Here is a 26,772-nt window from a genome sequence, read left to right as displayed (position 1 = left end):
CTGCTACTCACTGGATATGTTCTCTTTTCCAACCATTCTCTGTTAACCCTAAATATGGTAGTGTGTAAAAGTTCCAGGAAATCAGCAATTTCTGAAATGGCTGATCGCCCCCACTGATACTCGGTTGGAACTTCAGCAGAACGTTTTGACTGTGTGTACAAACCTAAATGCATTGACTGGCTGCCATGTGTTTAGCTGATCAGACGGCAAACTGGTCGCCTTTTTAGCTGTACTGCTGACAGGCAATTTCCCATTCTAATTGATTGTGAACTGCACATGTGGGATATGGAGGCTGAAACTTTTTAACAGTTTCATCCATTTATGGGAAAAAGGAAATCAAACGATTGTGGAGAATGTGGGCATCGATCCCACTACCTCTTGCATGCTAAGCAAGCGCTCTACCATTTGAGCTAATTCCCCTGCAAGCTTTTTTTCCTCCCTGTGTTCACAGCGTACCGGACAAACTCTCAATATCCACCCCTTATGTCCTCTGTGTTTGTAGATTGTGGAGCCCGAATACTTGACAGTCACGGGCCTTGTTGACAAGGCCAGAAGCAGTCGGAGGGAACAAACAGTTGGTGTGGCATGAGGTTTTGGTGCTAATGGAGTGCACCTTTTTGCCAAAGAGAATCTCCAAAGTGTTTAATTGCAGCCTTAGAAGAGTTGGCTACAATCTTCCTTGATAGGCTGCAGTCTGTTCTTGTGCTTGAGTGTAGACACACGGATGGAAATACTGTCAGGATTGACATTCGTCGGCCATCTCAGAAGTGCTTCTTCTTTTCCTTTCGGCTGTTCCCTTTCAGGGGTCGCCACAGCGAATCATGTGCGTCTATCTAACCCTGTCCTCTGCATCCTCTTCACTCATACCAACTAACTTCATGTCCTCCCTTACTACATCCATAAATCTCCGCTTTGGTCTTCCTCTAGACCTCCTGCCTGGCAGCTCCAACCTATGTATCCATCTAAAGATATATTCACAAGCCATCTCAGAAGTGCATCGCCTGTATGATAAAGGATTGCGCGTCACCTTGACGAGGTCAGGGTAGGCATGAGGCATTTGGAGAATGTGGGTATTGATCCCACTACTTCTTGCATACAAAGCTAGTGCTTTACCATTTAAGCTAATTCCCTTGCAAAGGTACTTGGATATTAAATTCAGAGAGGAGATATTCTAGGTGTTCTTATTAAACCCTGCGAGGTGACCTAGAAATCCTGTAGGTCTGTCTTTGCTGATCAAAGTCTCGTCGCCCTTCCTTGCTTAATTGACGAGGTGGCCGAGTGGTTAAGGCGATGGACTGCTAATCCATTGTGCTCTGCACGCATGGGTTGGAATCCCATCCTCGTCGCATGTCAGATTAAAGTGGTTTTAGACAAACACAGATAAAACCTTCTGCTGGACTTACAACATCCAATGGTAAACCAAATACTGTTTTGTGCAGAGAACTCGAGTGTGACAGTTGATGCAGAAATCAGACTGTTGACATGTGAGTGCAGGTGATTAAGCTCACTGGACAAGCAGCTTTGGAAGAGCTTCCTTGATAGGCTGCAGATAGGCTGTATAATAAGGTGTGTATTCCATGCTGCTCTGCCCACCGGGGCTACAAAACATTTGGTTCAGGTGTCACATTAATGTCGTCTAGTGAACAGGACACCACAGATACAAGGCCTGTGGAGACACATGCAGGCAGGGTCCCACACAAAACTGCTACTCAGTGGATATGTTCTCTTTTCCAAACATTTTCTGTTAAACCTAAATTTGGTAGTGTGTAAAAGTTCCAGGAAATCAGCAATTTCTGAAATGGCTGATCGCCCCCACTGATACTCGATTGGAACTTCAGCAGAACGTTTTGACTGTGTGTACAAGCCTAAATGCATTGACTGGCTGCCATGTGTTTAGCTGATCAGACAGCAAACTGGTCGCCTTTTTAGCTGTACTGCTGACAGGCAATTTCCCATTCTAATTGATTGTGATCTGCACATGTGGGATATGGAGGCTGAAACTTTTTAACAGTTTCATCCATTTATGGGAAAAATGAAATCAAACGTTTGTGGAGAATGTGGGCATCAATCCCACTACCTCTTGCATGCTAAGCAAGCACTCTACTATCTGAGCTAATTCCCCTGCAAGCTTTTTTTCCTCCCTGTGTTCACAGGGCAGAATTTGCAAACGTACCGGACAAACTCTCAATATCCACCCCTTATGTCCTCTGTGTTTGTAGATTGTGGAGCCCGAATACTTGACAGTCACGGGCCTTGTTGACAAGGCCAGAAGCAGTCGGAGGGAACAAACAGTTGGTGTGGCATGAGGTTTTGGTGCTAATGGAGTGCACCTTTTGGCCAAAGAGAATCTCCAAAGTGTTTAATTGCAGCCTTAGAAGAGTTGGCTACAATCTTCCTTGATAGGCCGCAGTCTGTTCTTGTGCTTGAGTGTAGACACACGGATGGAAATTCTGTCAGGATTGACATTCGTCGGCCATCTCAGAAATGCTTCTTCTTTTCCTTTCGGCTGTTCCCTTTCAGGGGTCGCCACAGCGAATCATGTGCCTCCATCTAACCCTGTCCTCTGCATCCTCTTCACTCATACCAACTAACTTCATGTCCTCCCTTACTACATCCATAAATCTCCGCTTTGGTCTTCCTCTAGACCTCCTGCCTTACAGCTCCAACCTATGTATCCATCTAAAGATATATTCACAAGCCATCTCAGAAGTGCATCGCCTGTATGATAAAGGATTGCGCGTCACCTTGACGAGGTCAGGGGAGGCATGAGGCATTTGGAGAATGTGGGTATTGATCCCAGTACTTCTTGCATACAAAGCTAGTGCTTTACCATTTAAGCTAATTCCCTTGCAAAGGTACTTGGATATTAAATTCAGAGAGGAGATATTCTACGTGTTCTTAATAAACCCTGCGAGGTGACCTAGAAATCCTTTAGGTCTGTCTTTGCTGATCAAAGTCTCGTCGCCCTTCCTTGCTTAATTGACGAGGTGGCCGAGTGGTTAAGGCGATGGACTGCTAATCCATTGTGCTCTGCACGCGTGGGTGCGAATCCCATCCTCTTCGCATGTCAGATTAAAGTGTTTTTAGACAAACACAGATAAAACCTTCTGCTGGACTTACAACATCCAATGGTAAACCAAATACTGTTTTGTGCAAAGAACTCGAGTGTGACAGTTGATGCAGAAATCAGACTGTTGACATGTGAGTGCAGGTGATTAAGCCCACTGGACAAGCAGCTTTGGAAGAGCTTCCTTGATAGGCTGCAGATAGGCTGTATAATAAGGTGTGTATTCCATGCTGCTCTGCCCACCGGGGCTACAAAACATTTGGTTCAGGTGTCACATTAATGTCGTCTAGTGAACAGGACACCACAGATACAAGGCCTGTGGAGACACATGCAGGCAGAGTCCCCCACAAAACTGCTACTCACTGGATATGTTCTCTTTTCCAACCATTCTCTGTTAACCCTAAATATGGTAGTGTGTAAAAGTTCCAGGAAATCAACAATTTCTGAAATGGTTGTTCGCCCCCACTGATACTCGGTTGGAACTTCAGCAGAACGTTTTGACTGTGTGTACAAACCTAAATGCATTGACTGGCTGCCATGTGTTTAGCTGATCAGACGGCAAACTGGTCGCCTTTTTAGCTGTACTGCTGACAGGCAATTTCCCATTCTAATTGATTGTGATCTGCACATGTGGGATATGGAGGCTGAAACTTTTTAACAGTTTCATCCATTTATGGAAAAAGGAAATCAAACGATTGTGGAGAATGTGGGCATCAATCCCACTACCTCTTGCATGCTAAGCAAGTGCTCTACCATCTGAGCTAATTCCCCTGCAAGCTTTTTTTCCTCCCTGTGTTCACAGGGCAGAATTTGCAAACGTACCGGACAAACTCTCAATATCCACCCCTTATGTCCTCTGTGTTTGTAGATTGTGGAGCCCGAATACGTGACAGTCACGGACCTTGTTGACAAGGCCAGAAGCAGTCGGAGGGAACAAACAGTTGGTGTGGCATGAGGATTTGGTGCTAATGGAGTGCACCTTTTTGCCAAAGAGAATCTCCAAAGTGTTTAATTGCAGCCTTAGAAGAGTTGGCTACAATCTTCCTTGATAGGCTGCAGTCTGTTCTTGTGCTTGAGTGTAGACACACGGATGGAAATACTGTCAGGATTGACATTCGTCGGCCATCTCAGAAGTGCTTCTTTTTTTCCTTTCGGCTGTTCCCTTTCAGGGATCGCCACAGCGAATCATGTGCCTCCATCTAACCCTGTCCTCTGCATCCTCTTCACTCATACCAACTAACTTCATGTCCTCCCTTACTACATCCATAAATCTCCGCTTTGGTCTTCCTCTAGACCTCCTGCCTGGCAGCTCCAACCTATGTATCCATCTAAAGATATATTCACAAGCCATCTCAGATGTGCATCACCTGTATGATAAAGGATTGCGCGTCACCTTGACGAGGTCAGGGGAGGCATGAGGCATTTGGAGAATGTGTGTATTGATCCCACTACTTCTTGCATACAAAGCTAGTGCTTTACCATTTAAGCTAATTCCCTTGCAAAGGTACTTGGATATTAAATTCAGAGAGGAGATATTCTAGGTGTTCTTATTAAACCCTGCGAGGTGACCTAGCAATCCTGTAGGTCTGTCTTTGCTGATCAAAGTCTCGTCGCCCTTCCTTGCTTAATTGACGAGGTGGCCGAGTGGTTAAGGAGATGGACTGCTAATCTATTGTGCTCTGCACGCGTGGGTTTGAAGCCCATCCTCGTTGCATGTCAGATTAAAGTGTTTTTAGACAAACACAGATAAAACCTTCTGCTGGACTTACAACATCCAATGGTAAACCAAATACTGTTTTGTGCAGAGAACTCGAGTGTGACAGTTGATGCAGAAATCAGACTGTTGACATACGAGTGCAGGTGATTAAGCCCACTGGACAAGCAGCTTTGGAAGAGCTTCCTTGATAGGCTGCAGATAGGCTGTATAATAAGGTGTGTATTCCAAGCTGCTCTGCCCACCGGGGCTACAAAAAATTTGGTTCAGGTGTCACATTAATGTCGTCTAGTGAACAGGACACCACAGATACAAGGCCTGTAGAGACACATGCAGGCAGAGTCCCCCACAAAACTGCTACTCACTGGATATGTTCTCTTTTCCAACCATTCTCTGTTAACCCTGAATATGGTAGTGTGTAAAAGTTCCAGGAAATCAGCAATTTCTGAAATGGCTGATCGCCCCCACTGATACTCGGTTGGAACTTCAGCAGAACGTTTTGACTGTGTGTACAAGCCTAAATGCATTGACTGGCTGCCATGTGTTTAGCTGATCAGACGGCAAACTGGTCGCCTTTTTAGCTGTACTGCTGACAGGCAATTTCCCATTCTAATTGATTGTGATCTGCACATGTGGGATATGGAGGCTGAAACTTTTTAACAGTTTCATCCATTTATGGGGAAAAAGGAAATCAAAGGATTGTGGAGAATGTGGGCATCGATCCCACTACCTCTTACATGCTAAGCAAGCGCTCTACCATTTGAGCTAATTCCCCTGCAAGCTTTTTTTCCTCCCTGTGTTCACAGCGTACCGGACAAACTCTCAATATCCACCCCTTATGTCCTCTGTGTTTGTAGATTGTGGAGCCCGAATACGTGACAGCCACGGACCTTGTTGACAAGGCCAGAAGCAGTCGGAGGGAACAAACAGTTGGTGTGGCATGAGGATTTGGTGCTAATGGAGTGCACCTTTTTGCCAAAGAGAATCTCCAAAGTGTTTAATTGCAGCCTTAGAAGAGTTGGCTACAATCTTCCTTGATAGGCTGCAGTCTGTTCTTGTGCTTGAGTGTAGACACACGGATGGAAATACTGTCAGGATTGACATTCGTCGGCCATTTCAGAAGTGCTTCTTTTTTTCCTTTCGGCTGTTCCCTTTCAGGGATCGCCACTGCGAATCATGTGCCTCCATCTAACCCTGTCCTCTGCATCCTCTTCACTCATACCAACTAACTTCATGTCCTCCCTTACTACATCCATAAATCTCCGCTTTGTTCTTCCTCTAGACCTCCTGCCTGGCAGCTCCAACCTATGTATCCATCTAAAGATATATTCACAAGCCATCTCAGATGTGCATCACCTGTATGATAAAGGATTGCGCGTCACCTTGACGAGGTCAGGGGAGGCATGAGGCATTTGGAGAATGTGTGTATTGATCCCACTACTTCTTGCATACAAAGCTAGTGCTTTACCATTTAAGCTAATTCCCTTGCAAAGGTACTTGGATATTAAATTCAGAGAGGAGATATTCTAGGTGTTCTTATTAAACCCTGCGAGGTGACCTAGCAATCCTGTAGGTCTGTCTTTGCTGATCAAAGTCTCGTCGCCCTTCCTTGCTTAGTTGACGAGGTGGCCGAGTGGTTAAGGCGATGGACTGCTAATCTATTGTGCTCTGCACGCGTGGGTTTGAAGCCCATCCTTGTCGCATGTCAGATTAAAGTGTTTTTAGACAAACACAGATAAAACCTTCTGCTGGACTTACAACATCCAATGGTAAACCAAATACTGTTTTGTGCAGAGAACTCGAGTGTGACAGTTGATGCAGAAATCAGACTGTTGACATATGAGTGCAGGTGATTAAGCCCACTGGACAAGCAGCTTTGGAAGAGCTTCCTTGATAGGCTGCAGATAGGCTGTATAATAAGGTGTGTATTCCAAGCTGCTCTGCCCACCGGGGCTACAAAAAATTTGGTTCAGGTGTCACATTAATGTCGTCTAGTGAACAGGACACCACAGATACAAGGCCTGTAGAGACACATGCAGGCAGAGTCCCCCACAAAACTGCTACTCACTGGATGTGTTCTCTTTTCCAACCATTCTCTGTTAACCCTGAATATGGTAGTGTGTAAAAGTTCCAGGAAATCAGCAATTTCTGAAATGGCTGATCGCCCCCACTGATACTCGGTTGGAACTTCAGCAGAACGTTTTGACTGTGTGTACAAGCCTAAATGCATTGACTGGCTGCCATGTGTTTAGCTGATCAGACAGCAAACTGGTCGCCTTTTTAGCTGTACTGCTGACAGGCAATTTCCCATTCTAATTGATTGTGATCTGCACATGTGGGATATGGAGGCTGAAACTTTTTAACAGTTTCATCCATTTATGGGAAAAAGGAAATCAAAGGATTGTGGAGAATGTGGGCATCGATCCCACTACCTCTTACATGCTAAGCAAGCGCTCTACCATTTGAGCTAATTCCCCTGCAAGCTTTTTTTCCTCCCTGTGTTCACAGCGTACCGGACAAACTCTCAATATCCACCCCTTATGTCCTCTGTGTTTGTAGATTGTGGAGCCCGAATACGTGACAGTCACGGACCTTGTTGACAAGGCCAGAAGCAGTCGGAGGGAACAAACAGTTGGTGTGGCATGAGGATTTGGTGCTAATGGAGTGCACCTTTTTGCCAAAGAGAATCTCCAAAGTGTTTAATTGCAGCCTTAGAAGAGTTGGCTACAATCTTCCTTGATAGGCTGCAGTCTGTTCTTGTGCTTGAGTGTAGACACACGGATGGAAATACTGTCAGGATTGACATTCGTCGGCCATCTCAGAAGTGCTTCTTTTTTTCCTTTCGGCTGTTCCCTTTCAGGGATCGCCACAGCGAATCATGTGCCTCCATCTAACCCTGTCCTCTGCATCCTCTTCACTCATACCAACTAACTTCATGTCCTCCCTTACTACATCCATAAATCTCCGCTTTGGTCTTCCTCTAGACCTCCTGCCTGGCAGCTCCAACCTATGTATCCATCTAAAGATATATTCACAAGCCATCTCAGATGTGCATCACCTGTATGATAAAGGATTGCGCGTCACCTTGACGAGGTCAGGGGAGGCATGAGGCATTTGGAGAATGTGTGTATTGATCCCACTACTTCTTGCATACAAAGCTAGTGCTTTACCATTTAAGCTAATTCCCTTGCAAAGGTACTTGGATATTAAATTCAGAGAGGAGATATTCTAGGTGTTCTTATTAAACCCTGCGAGGTGACCTAGCAATCCTGTAGGTCTGTCTTTGCTGATCAAAGTCTCGTCGCCCTTCCTTGCTTAGTTGACGAGGTGGCCGAGTGGTTAAGGCGATGGACTGCTAATCTATTGTGCTCTGCACGCGTGGGTTTGAATCCCATCCTTGTCGCATGTCAGATTAAAGTGTTTTTAGACAAACAAAGATAAAACCTTCTGCTGGACTTACAACATCCAATGGTAAACCAAATACTGTTTTGTGCAGAGAACTCGAGTGTGACAGTTGATGCAGAAATCAGACTGTTGACATATGAGTGCAGGTGATTAAGCCCACTGGACAAGCAGCTTTGGAAGAGCTTCCTTGATAGGCTGCAGATAGGCTGTATAATAAGGTGTGTATTCCAAGCTGCTCTGCCCACCGGGGCTACAAAAAATTTGGTTCAGGTGTCACATTAATGTCGTCTAGTGAACAGGACACCACAGATACAAGGCCTGTAGAGACACATGCAGGCAGAGTCCCCTACAAAACTGCTACTCACTGGATATGTTCTCTTTTCCAACCATTCTCTGTTAACCCTGAATATGGTAGTGTGTAAAAGTTCCAGGAAATCAGCAATTTCTGAAATGGCTGATCGCCCCCACTGATACTCGGTTGGAACTTCAGCAGAACGTTTTGACTGTGTGTACAAGCCTAAATGCATGGACTGGCTGACATGTGTTTAGCTGATCAGACGGCAAACTGGTCGCCTTTTTAGCTGTACTGCTGACAGGCAATTTCCCATTCTAATTGATTGTGATCTGCACATGTGGGATATGGAGGCTGAAACTTTTTAACAGTTTCATCCATTTATGGGAAAAAGGAAATCAAAGGATTGTGGAGAATGTGGGCATCGATCCCACTACCTCTTACATGCTAAGCAAGCGCTCTACCATTTGAGCTAATTCCCCTGCAAGCTTTTTTTCGTCCCTGTGTTCACAGCGTACCGGACAAACTCTCAATATCCACCCCTTATGTCCTCTGTGTTTGTAGATTGTGGAGCCCGAATACTTGACAGTCACGGGCCTTGTTGACAAGGCCAGAAGCAGTCGGAGGGAACAAACAGTTGGTGTGGCATGAGGTTTTGGTGCTAATGGAGTGCACCTTTTGGCCAAAGAGAATCTCCAAAGTGTTTAATTGCAGCCTTAGAAGAGTTGGCTACAATCTTCCTTGATAGGCCGCAGTCTGTTCTTGTGCTTGAGTGTAGACACACGGATGGAAATTCTGTCAGGATTGACATTCGTCGGCCATCTCAGAAGTGCTTCTTCTTTTCCTTTCGGCTGTTCCCTTTCAGGGGTCGCCACAGCGAATCATCTGCCTCCATCTAACCCTGTCCTCTGCATCCTCTTCACTCATACCAACTAACTTCATGTCCTCCCTTACTACATCCATAAATCTCCGCTTTGGTCTTCCTCTAGACCTCCTGCCTGGCAGCTCCAACCTATGTATCCATCTAAAGATATATTCACAAGCCATCTCAGATGTGCATCACCTGTATGATAAAGGATTGCGCGTCACCTTGACGAGGTCAGGGTAGGCATGAGGCATTTGGAGAATGTGTATATTGATCCCACTACTTCTTGCATACAAAGCTAGTGCTTTACCATTTAAGCTAATTCCCTTGCAAAGGTACTTGGATATTAAATTCAGAGAGGAGATATTCTAGGTGTTCTTATTAAACCCTGCGAGGTGACCTAGCAATCCTGTAGGTCTGTCTTTGCTGATCAAAGTCTCGTCGCCCTTCCTTGCTTAGTTGACAAGGTGGCCGAGTGGTTAAGGCGATGGACTGCTAATCTATTGTTCTCTGCACGCGTGGGTTTGAATCCCATCCTCGTCGCATGTCAGATTAAAGTGTTTTTAGACAAACAAAGATAAAACCTTCTGCTGGACTTACAACATCCAATGGTAAACCAAATACTGTTTTGTGCAGAGAACTCGAGTGTGACAGTTGATGCAGAAATCAGACTGTTGACATATGAGTGCAGGTGATTAAGCCCACTGGACAAGCAGCTTTGGAAGAGCTTCCTTGATAGGCTGCAGATAGGCTGTATAATAAGGTGTGTATTCCAAGCTGCTCTGCCCACCGGGGCTACAAAAAATTTGGTTCAGGTGTCACATTAATGTCGTCTAGTGAACAGGACACCACAGATACAAGGCCTGTAGAGACACATGCAGGCAGAGTCCCCCACAAAACTGCTACTCACTGGATATGTTCTCTTTTCCAACCATTCTCTGTTAACCCTAAATATGGTAGTGTGTAAAAGTTCCAGGAAATCAGCAATTTCTGAAATGGCTGATCGCCCCCACTGATACTCGGTTGGAACTTCAGCAGAACGTTTTGACTGTGTGTACAAGCCTAAATGCATGGACTGGCTGACATGTGTTTAGCTGATCAGACGGCAAACTGGTCGCCTTTTTAGCTGTACTGCTGACAGGCAATTTCCCATTCTAATTGATTGTGATCTGCACATGTGGGATATGGAGGCTGAAACTTTTTAACAGTTTCATCCATTTATGGGAAAAAGGAAATCAAAGGATTGTGGAGAATGTGGGCATCGATCCCACTACCTCTTACATGCTAAGCAAGCGCTCTACCATTTGAGCTAATTCCCCTGCAAGCTTTTTTTCCTCCCTGTGTTCACAGCGTACCGGACAAACTCTCAATATCCACCCCTTATGTCCTCTGTGTTTGTAGATTGTGGAGCCCGAATACTTGACAGTCACGGGCCTTGTTGACAAGGCCAGAAGCAGTCGGAGGGAACAAACAGTTGGTGTGGCATGAGGTTTTGGTGCTAATGGAGTGCACCTTTTGGCCAAAGAGAATCTCCAAAGTGTTTAATTGCAGCCTTAGAAGAGTTGGCTACAATCTTCCTTGATAGGCCGCAGTCTGTTCTTGTGCTTGAGTGTAGACACACGGATGGAAATTCTGTCAGGATTGACATTCGTCGGCCATCTCAGAAGTGCTTCTTCTTTTCCTTTCGGCTGTTCCCTTTCAGGGGTCGCCACAGCGAATCATGTGCCTCCATCTAACCCTGTCCTCTGCATCCTCTTCACTCATACCAACTAACTTCATGTCCTCCCTTACTACATCCATAAATCTCCGCTTTGGTCTTCCTCTAGACCTCCTGCCTTGCAGCTCCAACCTATGTATCCATCTAAAGATATATTCACAAGCCATCTCAGAAGTGCATCGCCTGTATGATAAAGGATTGCGCGTCACCTTGACGAGGTCAGGGGAGGCATGAGGCATTTGGAGAATGTGGGTATTGATCCCAGTACTTCTTGCATACAAAGCTAGTGCTTTACCATTTAAGCTAATTCCCTTGCAAAGGTACTTGGATATTAAATTCAGAGAGGAGATATTCTAGGTGTTCTTATTAAACCCTGCGAGGTGACCTAGAAATCCTGTAGGTCTGTCTTTGCTGATCAAAGTCTCGTCGCCCTTCCTTGCTTAATTGACGAGGTGGCCGAGTGGTTAAGGCTATGGACTGCTAATCTATTGTGCTCTGCACGCGTGGGTTCGAATCCCATCCTCGTCGCATGTCAGATTAAAGTGTTTTTAGACAAACACAGATAAAACCTTCTGCTGGACTTACAACATCCAATGGTAAACCAAATACTGTTTTGTGCAGAGAACTCGAGTGTGACAGTTGATGTAGAAATCAGACTGTTGACATGTGAATGCAGGTGATTAAGCTCACTGGACAAGCAGCTTTGGAAGAGCTTCCTTGATATGCTGCAGATAGGCTGTATAATAAGGTGTGTATTCCATGCTGCTCTGCCCACCGGGGCTACAAAACATTTGGTTCAGGTGTCACATTAATGTCGTCTAGTGAACAGGACACCACAGATACAAGGCCTGTAGAGACACATGCAGGCAGAGTCCCCCACAAAACTGCTACTCACTGGATATGTTCTCTTTTCCAACCATTCTCTGTTAACCCTAAATATGGTAGTGTGTAAAAGTTCCAGGAAATCAGCAATTTCTGAAATGGCTGATCGCCCCCACTGATACTCGGTTGGAACTTCAGCAGAACGTTTTGACTGTGTGTACAAGCCTAAATGCATTGACTGGCTGCCATGTGTTTAGCTGATCAGACGGCAAACTGGTCGCCTTTTTAGCTGTACTGCTGACAGGCAATTTCCCATTCTAATTGATTGTGATCTGCACATGTGGGATATGGAGGCTGAAACTTTTTAACAGTTTCATCCATTTATGGGGAAAAAGGAAATCAAAGGATTGTGGAGAATGTGGGCATCGATCCCACTACCTCTTACATGCTAAGCAAGCGCTCTACCATTTGAGCTAATTCCCCTGCAAGCTTTTTTTCCTCCCTGTGTTCACAGCGTACCGGACAAACTCTCAATATCCACCCCTTATGTCCTCTGTGTTTGTAGATTGTGGAGCCCGAATACGTGACAGTCACGGACCTTGTTGACAAGGCCAGAAGCAGTCGGAGGGAACAAACAGTTGGTGTGGCATGAGGATTTGGTGCTAATGGAGTGCACCTTTTTGCCAAAGAGAATCTCCAAAGTGTTTAATTGCAGCCTTAGAAGAGTTGGCTACAATCTTCCTTGATAGGCTGCAGTCTGTTCTTGTGCTTGAGTGTAGACACACGGATGGAAATACTGTCAGGATTGACATTCGTCGGCCATTTCAGAAGTGCTTCTTTTTTTCCTTTCGGCTGTTCCCTTTCAGGGATCGCCACTGCGAATCATGTGCCTCCATCTAACCCTGTCCTCTGCATCCTCTTCACTCATACCAACTAACTTCATGTCCTCCCTTACTACATCCATAAATCTCCGCTTTGGTCTTCCTCTAGACCTCCTGCCTGGCAGCTCCAACCTATGTATCCATCTAAAGATATATTCACAAGCCATCTCAGATGTGCATCACCTGTATGATAAAGGATTGCGCGTCACCTTGACGAGGTCAGGGGAGGCATGAGGCATTTGGAGAATGTGTGTATTGATCCCACTACTTCTTGCATACAAAGCTAGTGCTTTACCATTTAAGCTAATTCCCTTGCAAAGGTACTTGGATATTAAATTCAGAGAGGAGATATTCTAGGTGTTCTTATTAAACCCTGCGAGGTGACCTAGCAATCCTGTAGGTCTGTCTTTGCTGATCAAAGTCTCGTCGCCCTTCCTTGCTTAGTTGACGAGGTGGCCGAGTGGTTAAGGCGATGGACTGCTAATCTATTGTGCTCTGCACGCGTGGGTTTGAAGCCCATCCTTGTCGCATGTCAGATTAAAGTGTTTTTAGACAAACACAGATAAAACCTTCTGCTGGACTTACAACATCCAATGGTAAACCAAATACTGTTTTGTGCAGAGAACTCGAGTGTGACAGTTGATGCAGAAATCAGACTGTTGACATATGAGTGCAGGTGATTAAGCCCACTGGACAAGCAGCTTTGGAAGAGCTTCCTTGATAGGCTGCAGATAGGCTGTATAATAAGGTGTGTATTCCAAGCTGCTCTGCCCACCGGGGCTACAAAAAATTTGGTTCAGGTGTCACATTAATGTCGTCTAGTGAACAGGACACCACAGATACAAGGCCTGTAGAGACACATGCAGGCAGAGTCCCCCACAAAACTGCTACTCACTGGATGTGTTCTCTTTTCCAACCATTCTCTGTTAACCCTGAATATGGTAGTGTGTAAAAGTTCCAGGAAATCAGCAATTTCTGAAATGGCTGATCGCCCCCACTGATACTCGGTTGGAACTTCAGCAGAACGTTTTGACTGTGTGTACAAGCCTAAATGCATTGACTGGCTGCCATGTGTTTAGCTGATCAGACAGCAAACTGGTCGCCTTTTTAGCTGTACTGCTGACAGGCAATTTCCCATTCTAATTGATTGTGATCTGCACATGTGGGATATGGAGGCTGAAACTTTTTAACAGTTTCATCCATTTATGGGAAAAAGGAAATCAAAGGATTGTGGAGAATGTGGGCATCGATCCCACTACCTCTTACATGCTAAGCAAGCGCTCTACCATTTGAGCTAATTCCCCTGCAAGCTTTTTTTCCTCCCTGTGTTCACAGCGTACCGGACAAACTCTCAATATCCACCCCTTATGTCCTCTGTGTTTGTAGATTGTGGAGCCCGAATACGTGACAGTCACGGACCTTGTTGACAAGGCCAGAAGCAGTCGGAGGGAACAAACAGTTGGTGTGGCATGAGGATTTGGTGCTAATGGAGTGCACCTTTTTGCCAAAGAGAATCTCCAAAGTGTTTAATTGCAGCCTTAGAAGAGTTGGCTACAATCTTCCTTGATAGGCTGCAGTCTGTTCTTGTGCTTGAGTGTAGACACACGGATGGAAATACTGTCAGGATTGACATTCGTCGGCCATCTCAGAAGTGCTTCTTTTTTTCCTTTCGGCTGTTCCCTTTCAGGGATCGCCACAGCGAATCATGTGCCTCCATCTAACCCTGTCCTCTGCATCCTCTTCACTCATACCAACTAACTTCATGTCCTCCCTTACTACATCCATAAATCTCCGCTTTGGTCTTCCTCTAGACCTCCTGCCTGGCAGCTCCAACCTATGTATCCATCTAAAGATATATTCACAAGCCATCTCAGATGTGCATCACCTGTATGATAAAGGATTGCGCGTCACCTTGACGAGGTCAGGGGAGGCATGAGGCATTTGGAGAATGTGTGTATTGATCCCACTACTTCTTGCATACAAAGCTAGTGCTTTACCATTTAAGCTAATTCCCTTGCAAAGGTACTTGGATATTAAATTCAGAGAGGAGATATTCTAGGTGTTCTTATTAAACCCTGCGAGGTGACCTAGCAATCCTGTAGGTCTGTCTTTGCTGATCAAAGTCTCGTCGCCCTTCCTTGCTTAGTTGACGAGGTGGCCGAGTGGTTAAGGCGATGGACTGCTAATCTATTGTGCTCTGCACGCGTGGGTTTGAATCCCATCCTCGTCGCATGTCAGATTAAAGTGTTTTTAGACAAACAAAGATAAAACCTTCTGCTGGACTTACAACATCCAATGGTAAACCAAATACTGTTTTGTGCAGAGAACTCGAGTGTGACAGTTGATGCAGAAATCAGACTGTTGACATATGAGTGCAGGTGATTAAGCCCACTGGACAAGCAGCTTTGGAAGAGCTTCCTTGATAGGCTGCAGATAGGCTGTATAATAAGGTGTGTATTCCAAGCTGCTCTGCCCACCGGGGCTACAAAAAATTTGGTTCAGGTGTCACATTAATGTCGTCTAGTGAACAGGACACCACAGATACAAGGCCTGTAGAGACACATGCAGGCAGAGTCCCCCACAAAACTGCTACTCACTGGATATGTTCTCTTTTCCAACCATTCTCTGTTAACCCTGAATATGGTAGTGTGTAAAAGTTCCAGGAAATCAGCAATTTCTGAAATGGCTGATCGCCCCCACTGATACTCGGTTGGAACTTCAGCAGAACGTTTTGACTGTGTGTACAAGCCTAAATGCATGGACTGGCTGACATGTGTTTAGCTGATCAGACGGCAAACTGGTCGCCTTTTTAGCTGTACTGCTGACAGGCAATTTCCCATTCTAATTGATTGAGATCTGCACATGTGGGATATGGAGGCTGAAACTTTTTAACAGTTTCATCCATTTATGGGAAAAAGGAAATCAAAGGATTGTGGAGAATGTGGGCATCGATCCCACTACCTCTTACATGCTAAGCAAGCGCTCTACCATTTGAGCTAATTCCCCTGCAAGCTTTTTTTCCTCCCTGTGTTCACAGCGTACCGGACAAACTCTCAATATCCACCCCTTATGTCCTCTGTGTTTGTAGATTGTGGAGCCCGAATACTTGACAGTCACGGGCCTTGTTGACAAGGCCAGAAGCAGTCGGAGGGAACAAACAGTTGGTGTGGCATGAGGTTTTGGTGCTAATGGAGTGCACCTTTTGGCCAAAGAGAATCTCCAAAGTGTTTAATTGCAGCCTTAGAAGAGTTGGCTACAATCTTCCTTGATAGGCCGCAGTCTGTTCTTGTGCTTGAGTGTAGACACACGGATGGAAATTCTGTCAGGATTGACATTCGTCGGCCATCTCAGAAGTGCTTCTTCTTTTCCTTTCGGCTGTTCCCTTTCAGGGGTCGCCACAGCGAATCATGTGCCTCCATCTAACCCTGTCCTCTGCATCCTCTTCACTCATACCAACTAACTTCATGTCCTCCCTTACTACATCCATAAATCTCCGCTTTGGTCTTCCTCTAGACCTCCTGCCTTGCAGCTCCAACCTATGTATCCATCTAAAGATATATTCACAAGCCATCTCAGAAGTGCATCGCCTGTATGATAAAGGATTGCGCGTCACCTTGACGAGGTCAGGGGAGGCATGAGGCATTTGGAGAATGTGGGTATTGATCCCAGTACTTCTTGCATACAAAGCTAGTGCTTTACCATTTAAGCTAATTCCCTTGCAAAGGTACTTGGAAATTAAATTCAGAGAGGAGATATTCTAGGTGTTCTTATTAAACCCTGCGAGGTGACCTAGAAATCCTGTAGGTCTGTCTTTGCTGATCAAAGTCTCGTCGCCCTTCCTTGCTTAATTGACGAGGTGGCCGAGTGGTTAAGGCTATGGACTGCTAATCTATTGTGCTCTGCACGCGTGGGTTCGAATCCCATCCTCGTCGCATGTCAGATTAAAGTGTTTTTAGACAAACACAGATAAAACCTTCTGCTCGACTTACAACATCCAATGGTAAACCAAATACTGTTTTGTGCAGAGAACTCGAGTGTGACAGTTGATGTAGAAATCAGACTGTTGACATGTGAATGCAGGTGATTAAGCTCACTGGACAAGCAGCTTTGGAAGAGCTTCCTTGATATGCTGCAGATAGGCTGTATAATAAGGTGTGTATTCCATGCTGCTCTGCCCACCGGGGCTACAAAACATTTGGTTCAGGTGTCACATTAATGTCGTCTAGTGAACAGGACACCACAGATACAAGGCCTGTAGAGACACATGCAGGCAGAGTCCCCCACAAAACTGCTACTCACTGGATATGTTCTCTTTTCCAACCATTCTCTGTTAACCCTAAATATGGTAGTGTGTAAAAGTTCCAGGAAATCAGCAATTTCTGAAATGGCTGATCGCCCCCACTGATACTCGGTTGGAACTTCAGCAGAACGTTTTGACTGTATGTACAAGCCTAAATGCATTGACTGGCTGCCATGTGTTTAGCTGATCAGACGGCAAACTGGTCGCCTTTTTAGCTGTACTGCTGACAGGCAATTTCCCATTCTAATTGATTGTGAACTGCACATGTGGGATATGGAGGCTGAAACTTTTTAACAGTTTCATCCATTTATGGGAAAAAGGAAATCAAACGATTGTGGAGAATGTGGGCATCGATCCCACTACCTCTTGCATGCTAAGCAAGCGCTCTACCATTTGAGCTAATTCCCCTGCAAGCTTTTTTTCCTCCCTGTGTTCACAGCGTACCGGACAAACTCTCAATATCCACCCCTTATGTCCTCTGTGTTTGTAGATTGTGGAGCCCGAATACTTGACAGTCACGGGCCTTGTTGACAAGGCCAGAAGCAGTCGGAGGGAACAAACAGTTGGTGTGGCATGAGGTTTTGGTGCTAATGGAGTGCACCTTTTTGCCAAAGAGAATCTCCAAAGTGTTTAATTGCAGCCTTAGAAGAGTTGGCTACAATCTTCCTTGATAGGCTGCAGTCTGTTCTTGTGCTTGAGTGTAGACACACGGATGGAAATACTGTCAGGATTGACATTCGTCGGCCATTTCAGAAGTGCTTCTTTTTTTCCTTTCGGCTGTTCCCTTTCAGGGATCGCCACAGCGAATCATGTGCCTCCATCTAACCCTGTCCTCTGCATCCTCTTCACTCATACCAACTAACTTCATGTCCTCCCTTACTACATCCATAAATCTCCGCTTTGGTCTTCCTCTAGACCTCCTGCCTGGCAGCTCCAACCTATGTATCCATCTAAAGATATATTCACAAGCCATCTCAGATGTGCATCACCTGTATGATAAAGGATTGCGTGTCACCTTGACGAGGTCAGGGGAGGCATGAGGCATTTGGAGAATGTGTGTATTGATCCCACTACTTCTTGCATACAAAGCTAGTGCTTTACCATTTAAGCTAATTCCCTTGCAAAGGTACTTGGATATTAAATTCAGAGACGAGATATTCTAGGTGTTCTTATTAAACCCTGCGAGGTGACCTAGCAATCCTGTAGGTCTGTCTTTGCTGATCAAAGTCTCGTCGCCCTTCCTTGCTTAGTTGACGAGGTGGCCGAGTGGTTAAGGCGATGGACTGCTAATCTATTGTTCTCTGCACGCGTGGGTTTGAAGCCCATCCTTGTCGCATGTCAGATTAAAGTGTTTTTAGACAAACACAGATAAAACCTTCTGCTGGACTTACAACATCCAATGGTAAACCAAATACTGTTTTGTGCAGAGAACTCGAGTGTGACAGTTGATGCAGAAATCAGACTGTTGACATATGAGTGCAGGTGATTAAGCCCACTGGACAAGCAGCTTTGGAAGAGCTTCCTTGATAGGCTGCAGATAGGCTGTATAATAAGGTGTGTATTCCAAGCTGCTCTGCCCACCGGGGCTACAAAAAATTTGGTTCAGGTGTCACATTAATGTCGTCTAGTGAACAGGACACCACAGATACAAGGCCTGTAGAGACACATGCAGGCAGAGTCCCCCACAAAACTGCTACTCACTGGATGTGTTCTCTTTTCCAACCATTCTCTGTTAACCCTGAATATGGTAGTGTGTAAAAGTTCCAGGAAATCAGCAATTTCTGAAATGGCTGATCGCCCCCACTGATACTCGGTTGGAACTTCAGCAGAACATTTTGACTGTGTGTACAAGCCTAAATGCATTGACAGGCTGCCATGTGTTTAGCTGATCAGACAGCAAACTGGTCGCCTTTTTAGCTGTACTGCTGACAGGCAATTTCCCATTCTAATTGATTGTGATCTGCACATGTGGGATATGGAGGCTGAAACTTTTTAACAGTTTCATCCATTTATGGGAAAAAGGAAATCAAAGGATTGTGGAGAATGTGGGCATCGATCCCACTACCTCTTACATGCTAAGCAAGCGCTCTACCATTTGAGCTAATTCCCCTGCAAGCTTTTTTTCCTCCCTGTGTTCACAGCGTACCGGACAAACTCTCAATATCCACCCCTTATGTCCTCTGTGTTTGTAGATTGTGGAGCCTGAATACGTGACAGTCACGGACCTTGTTGACAAGGCCAGAAGCAGTCGGAGGGAACAAACAGTTGGTGTGGCATGAGGATTTGGTGCTAATGGAGTGCACCTTTTTGCCAAAGAGAATCTCCAAAGTGTTTAATTGCAGCCTTAGAAGAGTTGGCTACAATCTTCCTTGATAGGCTGCAGTCTGTTCTTGTGCTTGAGTGTAGACACACGGATGGAAATACTGTCAGGATTGACATTCGTCGGCCATCTCAGAAGTGCTTCTTTTTTTCCTTTCGGCTGTTCCCTTTCAGGGATCGCCACAGCGAATCATGTGCCTCCATCTAACCCTGTCCTCTGCATCCTCTTCACTCATACCAACTAACTTCATGTCCTCCCTTACTACATCCATAAATCTCCGCTTTGGTCTTCCTCTAGACCTCCTGCCTGGCAGCTCCAACCTATGTATCCATCTAAAGATATATTCACAAGCCATCTCAGATGTGCATCACCTGTATGATAAAGGATTGCGCGTCACCTTGACGAGGTCAGGGGAGGCATGAGGCATTTGGAGAATGTGTGTATTGATCCCACTACTTCTTGCATACAAAGCTAGTGCTTTACCATTTAAGCTAATTCCCTTGCAAAGGTACTTGGATATTAAATTCAGAGAGGAGATATTCTAGGTGTTCTTATTAAACCCTGCGAGGTGACCTAGCAATCCTGTAGGTCTGTCTTTGCTGATCAAAGTCTCGTCGCCCTTCCTTGCTTAGTTGACGAGGTGGCCGAGTGGTTAAGGCGATGGACTGCTAATCTTTTGTGCTCTGCACGCGTGGGTTTGAATCCCATCCTTGTCGCATGTCAGATTAAAGTGTTTTTAGACAAACAAAGATAAAACCTTCTGCTGGACTTACAACATCCAATGGTAAACCAAATACTGTTTTGTGCAGAGAACTCGAGTGTGACAGTTGATGTAGAAATCAGACTGTTGACATGTGAATGCAGGTGATTAAGCTCACTGGACAAGCAGCTTTGGAAGAGCTTCCTTGATATGCTGCAGATAGGCTGTATAATAAGGTGTGTATTCCATGCTGCTCTGCCCACCGGGGCTACAAAACATTTGGTTCAGGTGTCACATTAATGTCGTCTAGTGAACAGGACACCACAGATACAAGGCCTGTAGAGACACATGCAGGCAGAGTTCCCCACAAAACTGCTACTCACTGGATATGTTCTCTTTTCCAACCATTCTATGTTAACCCTAAATATGGTAGTGTGTAAAAGTTCCAGGAAATCAGCAATTTCTGAAATGGCTGATCGCCCCCACTGATACTCGGTTGGAACTTCAGCAGAACGTTTTGACTGTGTGTACAAGCCTAAATGCATTGACTGGCTGCCATGTGTTTAGCTGATCAGACGGCAAACTGGTCGCCTTTTTAGCTGTACTGCTGACAGGCACTTTCCCATTCTAATTGATTGTGATCTGCACATGTGGGATATGGAGGCTGAAACTTTTTAACAGTTTCATCCATTTATGGGAAAAAGGAAATCAAACGATTGTGGAGAATGTGGGCATCGATCCCACTACCTCTTGCATGCTAAGCAAGCGCTCTACCATTTGAGCTAATTCCCCTGCAAGGTTGTTTTCCTCCCTGTGTTCACAGCGTACCGGACAAACTCTCAATATCCACCCCTTATGTCCTCTGTGTTTGTAGATTGTGGAGCCCGAATACTTGACAGTCACGGGCCTTGTTGACAAGGCCAGAAGCAGTCGGAGGGAACAAACAGTTGGTGTGGCATGAGGTTTTGGTGCTAATGGAGTGCACCTTTTTGCCAAAGAGAATCTCCAAAGTGTTTAATTGCAGCCTTAGAAGAGTTGGCTACAATCTTCCTTGATAGGCCGCAGTCTGTTCTTGTGCTTGAGGGTAGACACACGGATGGAAATTCTGTCAGGATTGACATTCGTCGGCCATCTCAGAAGTGCTTCTTCTTTTCCTTTCGGCTGTTCCCTTTCAGGGGTCGCCACAGCGAATCATGTGCCTCCATCTAACCCTGTCCTCTGCATCCTCTTCACTCATACCAACTAACTTCATGTCCTCCCTTACTACATCCATAAATCTCCGCTTTGGTCTTCCTCTAGACCTCCTGCCTTGCAGCTCCAACCTATGTATCCATCTAAAGATATATTCACAAGCCATCTCAGAAGTGCATCGCCTGTATGATAAAGGATTGCGCGTCACCTTGACGAGGTCAGGGGAGGCATTAGGCATTTGGAGAATGTGGGTATTGATCCCAGTACTTCTTGCATACAAAGCTAGTGCTTTACCATTTAAGCTAATTCCCTTGCAAAGGTACTTGGATATTAAATTCAGAGAGGAGATATTCTAGGTGTTCTTATTAAACCCTGCGAGGTGACCTAGAAATCCTGTAGGTCTGTCTTTGCTGATCAAAGTCTCGTCGCCCTTCCTTGCTTAATTGACGAGGTGGCCGAGTGGTTAAGGCGATGGACTGCTAATCCATTGTGCTCTGCACGCGTGGGTTCGTATCCCATCCTCGTCGCATGTCAGATTAAAGTGTTTTTAGACAAACACAGATAAAACCTTCTGCTGGACTTACAACATCCAATGGTTAACCAAATACTGTTTTGTGCAGAGAACTCGAGTGTGACAGTTGATGCAGAAATCAGACTGTTGACATGTGAGTGCAGGTGATTAAGCTCACTGGACAAGCAGCTTTGGAAGAGCTTCCTTGATAGGCTGCAGCTAGGCTGTATAATAAGGTGTGTATTCCATGCTGCTCTGCCCACCGGGGCTACAAAACATTTGGTTCAGGTGTCACATTAATGTCGTCTAGTGAACAGAAACCACAGATACAAGGCCTGTAGAGACACATGCAGGCAGAGTCCCCCACAAAACTGCTACTCACTGGATATGTTCTCTTTTCCAACCATTCTCTGTTAAACCTAAATATGGTAGTGTGTAAAAGTTCCAGGAAATCAGCAATTTCTGAAATGGCTGATCGCCCCCACTGATACTCGGTTGGAACTTCAGCAGAACGTTTTGACTATGTGTACAAGCCTAAATGCATTGACTGGCTGCCATGTGTTTAGCTGATCAGACGGCAAACTGGTCGCCTTTTTAGCTGTACTACTGACAGGCAATTTCCCATTCTAATTGATTGTGATCTGCACATGTGGGATATGGAGGCTGAAACTTTTTAACAGTTTCATCCATTTATGGGAAAAAGGAAATCAAACGATTGTGGAGAATGTGGGCATCGATCCCACTACCTCTTGCATGCTAAGCAAGCGCTCTACCATTTGAGCTAATTCCCCTGCAAGCTTTTTTTCCTCCCTGTGTTCACAGCGTACCGGACAAACTCTCAATATCCACCCCTTATGTCCTCTGTGTTTGTAGATTGTGGAGCCCGAATACTTGACAGTCACGGGCCTTGTTGACAAGGCCAGAAGCAGTCGGAGGGAACAAACAGTTGGTGTGGCATGAGGTTTTGGTGCTAATGGAGTGCACCTTTTGGCCAAAGAGAATCTCCAAAGTGTTTAATTGCAGCCTTAGAAGAGTTGGCTACAATCTTCCTTGATAGGCCGCAGTCTGTTCTTGTGCTTGAGTGTAGACACACGGATGGAAATACTGTCAGGATTGACATTCGTCGGCCATCTCAGAAGTGCTTCTTCTTTTCCTTTCGGCTGTTCCCTTTCAGGGGTCGCCACAGCGAATCATGTGCGTCCATCTAACCCTGTCCTCTGCATCCTCTTCACTCATACCAACTAACTTCATGTCCTCCCTTACTACATCCATAAATCTCCGCTTTGGTCTTCCTCTAGACCTCCTGCCTTGCAGCTCCAACCTATGTATCCATCTAAAGATATAAGCACAAGCCATCTCAGAAGTGCATCGCCTGTATGATAAAGGATTGCGCGTCACCTTGACGAGGTCAGGGGAGGCATGAGGCATTTGGAGAATGTGGGTATTGATCCCAGTACTTCTTGCATACAAAGCTAGTGCTTTACCATTTAAGCTAATTCCCTTGCAAAGGTACTTGGATATTAAATTCAGAGAGGAGATATTCTAGGTGTTTTTATTAAACCCTGCGAGGTGACCTAGAAATCCTGTAGGTCTGTCTTTGCTGATCAAAGTCTCGTCGCCCTTCCTTGCTTAATTGATGAGGTGGCCGAGTGGTTAAGGCGATGGACTGCTAATCCATTGTGCTCTGCACGAGTGGGTTCGAATCCCATCCTTGTCGCATGTCAGATTAAAGTGTTTTTAGACAAACACAGATAAAACCTTCTGCTGGACTTACAACATCCAATGGTAAACCAAATACTGTTTTGTGCAGAGAACTCGAGTGTGACAGTTGATGCAGAAATCAGACTGTTGACATATGAGTGCAGGTGATTAAGCCCACTGGACAAGCAGCTTTGGAAGAGCTTCCTTGATAGGCTGCAGATAGGCTGTATAATAAGGTGTGTATTCCATGCTGCTCTACCCACCGGGGCTACAAAACATTTGGTTCAGGTGTCACATTAATGTCGTCTAGTGAACAGGACACCACAGATACAAGGCCTGTAGAGACACATGCAGGCAGAGTCCCCCACAAAACTGCTACTCACTGGATATGTTCTCTTTTCCAACCATTCTCTGTTAACCCTAAATATGGTAGTGTGTAAAAGTTCCAAGAAATCAGCAATTTCTGAAATGGCTGATCGCCCCCACTGATACTCGGTTGGAACTTCAGCAGAACGTTTTGACTGTGTGTACAAGCCTAAATGCATTGACTGGCTGCCATGTGTTTAGCTGATCAGACGGCAAACTGGTCGCCTTTTTAGCTGTACTGCTGACAGGCAATTTCCCATTCTAATTGATTGTGATCTGCACATGTGGGATATGGAGGCTGAAACTTTTTAACAGTTTCATCCATTTATGGGAAAAAGGAAATCAAAGGATTGTGGAGAATGTGGGCATCGATCCCACTACCTCTTACATGCTAAGCAAGCGCTCTACCATTTGAGCTAATTCCCCTGCAAGCTTTTTTTCCTCCCTGTGTTCACAGCGTACCGGACAAACTCTCAATATCCACCCCTTCTGTCCTCTGTGTTTGTAGATTGTGGAGCCCGAATACGTGACAGTCACGGACCTTGTTGACAAGGCCAGAAGCAGTCGGAGGGAACAAACAGTTAGTGTGGCATGAGGATTTGGTGCTAATGGAGTGCACCTTTTTGCCAAAGAGAATCTCCAAAGTGTTTAATTGCAGCCTTAGAAGAGTTGGCTACAATCTTCCTTGATAGGCTGCAGTCTGTTCTTGTGCTTGAGTGTAGACACACGGATGGAAATACTGTCAGGATTGACATTCGTCGGCCATCTCAGAAGTGCTTCTTTTTTTCCTTTCGGCTGTTCCCTTTCAGGGATCGCCACAGCGAATCATGTGCCTCCATCTAACCCTGTCCTCTGCATCCTCTTCACTCATACCAACTAACTTCATGTCCTCCCTTACTACATCCATAAATCTCCGCTTTGGTCTTCCTCTAGACCTCCTGCCTGGCAGCTCCAACCTATGTATCCATCTAAAGATATATTCACAAGCCATCTCAGATGTGCATCACCTGTATGATAAAGGATTGCGTGTCACCTTGACGAGGTCAGGGGAGGCATGAGGCATTTGGAGAATGTGTGTATTGATCCCACTACTTCTTGCATACAAAGCTAGTGCTTTACCATTTAAGCTAATTCCCTTGCAAAGGTACTTGGATATTAAATTCAGAGAGGAGATATTCTAGGTGTTCTTATTAAACCCTGCGAGGTGACCTAGCAATCCTGTAGGTCTGTCTTTGCTGATCAAAGTCTCGCCGCCCTTGCTTGCTTAGTTGACGAGGTGGCCGAGTGGTTAAGGCGATGGACTGCTAATCTATTGTGCTCTGCACGCGTAGGTTTGAATCCCATCCTCGTCGCATGTCAGATTAAAGTGTTTTTAGACAAACAAAGATAAAACCTTCTGCTGGACTTACAACATCCAATGGTAAACCAAATACTGTTTTATGCAGAGAACTCGAGTGTGACAGTTGATGCAGAAATCAGACTGTTGACATATGAGTGCAGGTGATTAAGCCCACTGGACAAGCAGCTTTGGAAGAGCTTCCTTGATAGGCTGCAGATAGGCTGTATAATAAGGTGTGTATTCCATGCTGCTCTGCCCACCGGGGCTACAAAACATTTGGTTCAGGTGTCACATTAATGTCGTCTAGTGAACAGGACACCACAGATACAAGGCCTGTAGAGACACATGCAGGCAGAGTCCCCCACAAAACTGCTACTCACTGGATATGTTCTCTTTTACAACCATTCTCTGTTAACCCTAAATATGGTAGTGTGTAAAAGTTCCAGGAAATCAGCAATTTCTGAAATGGCTGATCGCCCCCACTGATACTCGGTTGGAACTTCAGCAGAACGTTTTGACTGTGTGTACAAGCCTAAATGCATTGACTGGCTGCCATGTGTTTAGCTGATCAGACGGCAAACTGGTCGCCTTTTTAGCTGTACTGCTGACAGGCAATTTCCCATTCTAATTGATTGTGAACTGCACATGTGGGATATGGAGGCTGAAACTTTTTAACAGTTTCATCCATTTATGGGAAAAAGGAAATCAAACGATTGTGGAGAATGTGGGCATCGATCCCACTACCTCTTGCATGCTAAGCAAGCGCTCTACCATTTGAGCTAATTCCCCTGCAAGCTTTTTTTCCTCCCTGTGTTCACAGCGTACCGGACAAACTCTCAATATCCACCCCTTATGTCCTCTGTGTTTGTAGATTGTGGAGCCCGAATACTTGACAGTCACGGGCCTTGTTGACAAGGCCAGAAGCAGTCGGAGGGAACAAACAGTTGGTGTGGCATGAGGTTTTGGTGCTAATGGAGTGCACCTTTTTGCCAAAGAGAATCTCCAAAGTGTTTAATTGCAGCCTTAGAAGAGTTGGCTACAATCTTCCTTGATAGGCCGCAGTCTGTTCTTGTGCTTGAGTGTAGACACACGGATGGAAATACTGTCAGGATTGACATTCGTCGGCCATCTCAGAAGTGCTTCTTCTTTTCCTTTCGGCTGTTCCCTTTCAGGGGTCGCCACAGCGAATCATGTGCGTCTATCTAACCCTGTCCTCTGCATCCTCTTCACTCATACCAACTAACTTCATGTCCTCCCTTACTACATCCATAAATCTCCGCTTTGGTCTTCCTCTAGACCTCCTGCCTGGCAGCTCCAACCTATGTATCCATCTAAAGATATATTCACAAGCCATCTCAGAAGTGCATCGCCTGTATGATAAAGGATTGCGCGTCACCTTGACGAGGTCAGGGGAGGCATGAGGCATTTGGAGAATGTGGGTATTGATCCCAGTACTTCTTGCATACAAAGCTAGTGCTTTACCATTTAAGCTAATTCCCTTGCAAAGGTACTTGGATATTAAATTCAGAGAGGAGATATTCTAGGTGTTCTTATTAAACCCTGCGAGGTGACCTAGAAATC

The 26,772-nt window shown here is 45.4% G+C and overlaps 9 non-coding genes across 9 annotated transcripts; 4 read left to right on the top strand and 5 right to left on the bottom strand.

The window, feature by feature from the left end:
- Positions 1-347: 347 nt before the first annotated feature.
- Positions 348-420, bottom strand: trnaa-agc (transfer RNA alanine (anticodon AGC)). The gene has a single exon. It is a non-coding gene; the product is annotated as a tRNA-Ala (tRNA).
- An 844-nt stretch (positions 421-1,264) lies between these two features.
- Positions 1,265-1,346, top strand: trnas-gcu (transfer RNA serine (anticodon GCU)). Its single transcript has one exon. It is a non-coding gene; the product is annotated as a tRNA-Ser (tRNA).
- Positions 1,347-11,506: 10,160 nt separating this feature from the next.
- Positions 11,507-11,588, top strand: trnas-gcu (transfer RNA serine (anticodon GCU)). The gene has a single exon. It is a non-coding gene; the product is annotated as a tRNA-Ser (tRNA).
- Positions 11,589-16,613: 5,025 nt separating this feature from the next.
- On the top strand, positions 16,614-16,695 carry trnas-gcu (transfer RNA serine (anticodon GCU)). The gene has a single exon. It is a non-coding gene; the product is annotated as a tRNA-Ser (tRNA).
- A 703-nt stretch (positions 16,696-17,398) lies between these two features.
- Positions 17,399-17,471, bottom strand: trnaa-agc (transfer RNA alanine (anticodon AGC)). Its single transcript has one exon. It is a non-coding gene; the product is annotated as a tRNA-Ala (tRNA).
- A 3,331-nt stretch (positions 17,472-20,802) lies between these two features.
- Positions 20,803-20,875, bottom strand: trnaa-agc (transfer RNA alanine (anticodon AGC)). The gene has a single exon. It is a non-coding gene; the product is annotated as a tRNA-Ala (tRNA).
- Positions 20,876-21,719: 844 nt separating this feature from the next.
- Positions 21,720-21,801, top strand: trnas-gcu (transfer RNA serine (anticodon GCU)). Its single transcript has one exon. It is a non-coding gene; the product is annotated as a tRNA-Ser (tRNA).
- A 702-nt stretch (positions 21,802-22,503) lies between these two features.
- On the bottom strand, positions 22,504-22,576 carry trnaa-agc (transfer RNA alanine (anticodon AGC)). The gene has a single exon. It is a non-coding gene; the product is annotated as a tRNA-Ala (tRNA).
- A 3,331-nt stretch (positions 22,577-25,907) lies between these two features.
- Positions 25,908-25,980, bottom strand: trnaa-agc (transfer RNA alanine (anticodon AGC)). The gene has a single exon. It is a non-coding gene; the product is annotated as a tRNA-Ala (tRNA).
- Positions 25,981-26,772: the final 792 nt, after the last annotated feature.

Source organism: Channa argus, unplaced genomic scaffold (genome assembly GCF_033026475.1).
Source record: "Channa argus isolate prfri unplaced genomic scaffold, Channa argus male v1.0 Contig063, whole genome shotgun sequence".
Classification (NCBI taxonomy): Eukaryota; Metazoa; Chordata; class Actinopteri; order Anabantiformes; family Channidae; genus Channa; species Channa argus.
The sequence above is the reverse complement of the archived record's forward strand: the minus strand, read 5'-3'. Positions and strand labels throughout refer to the sequence as shown.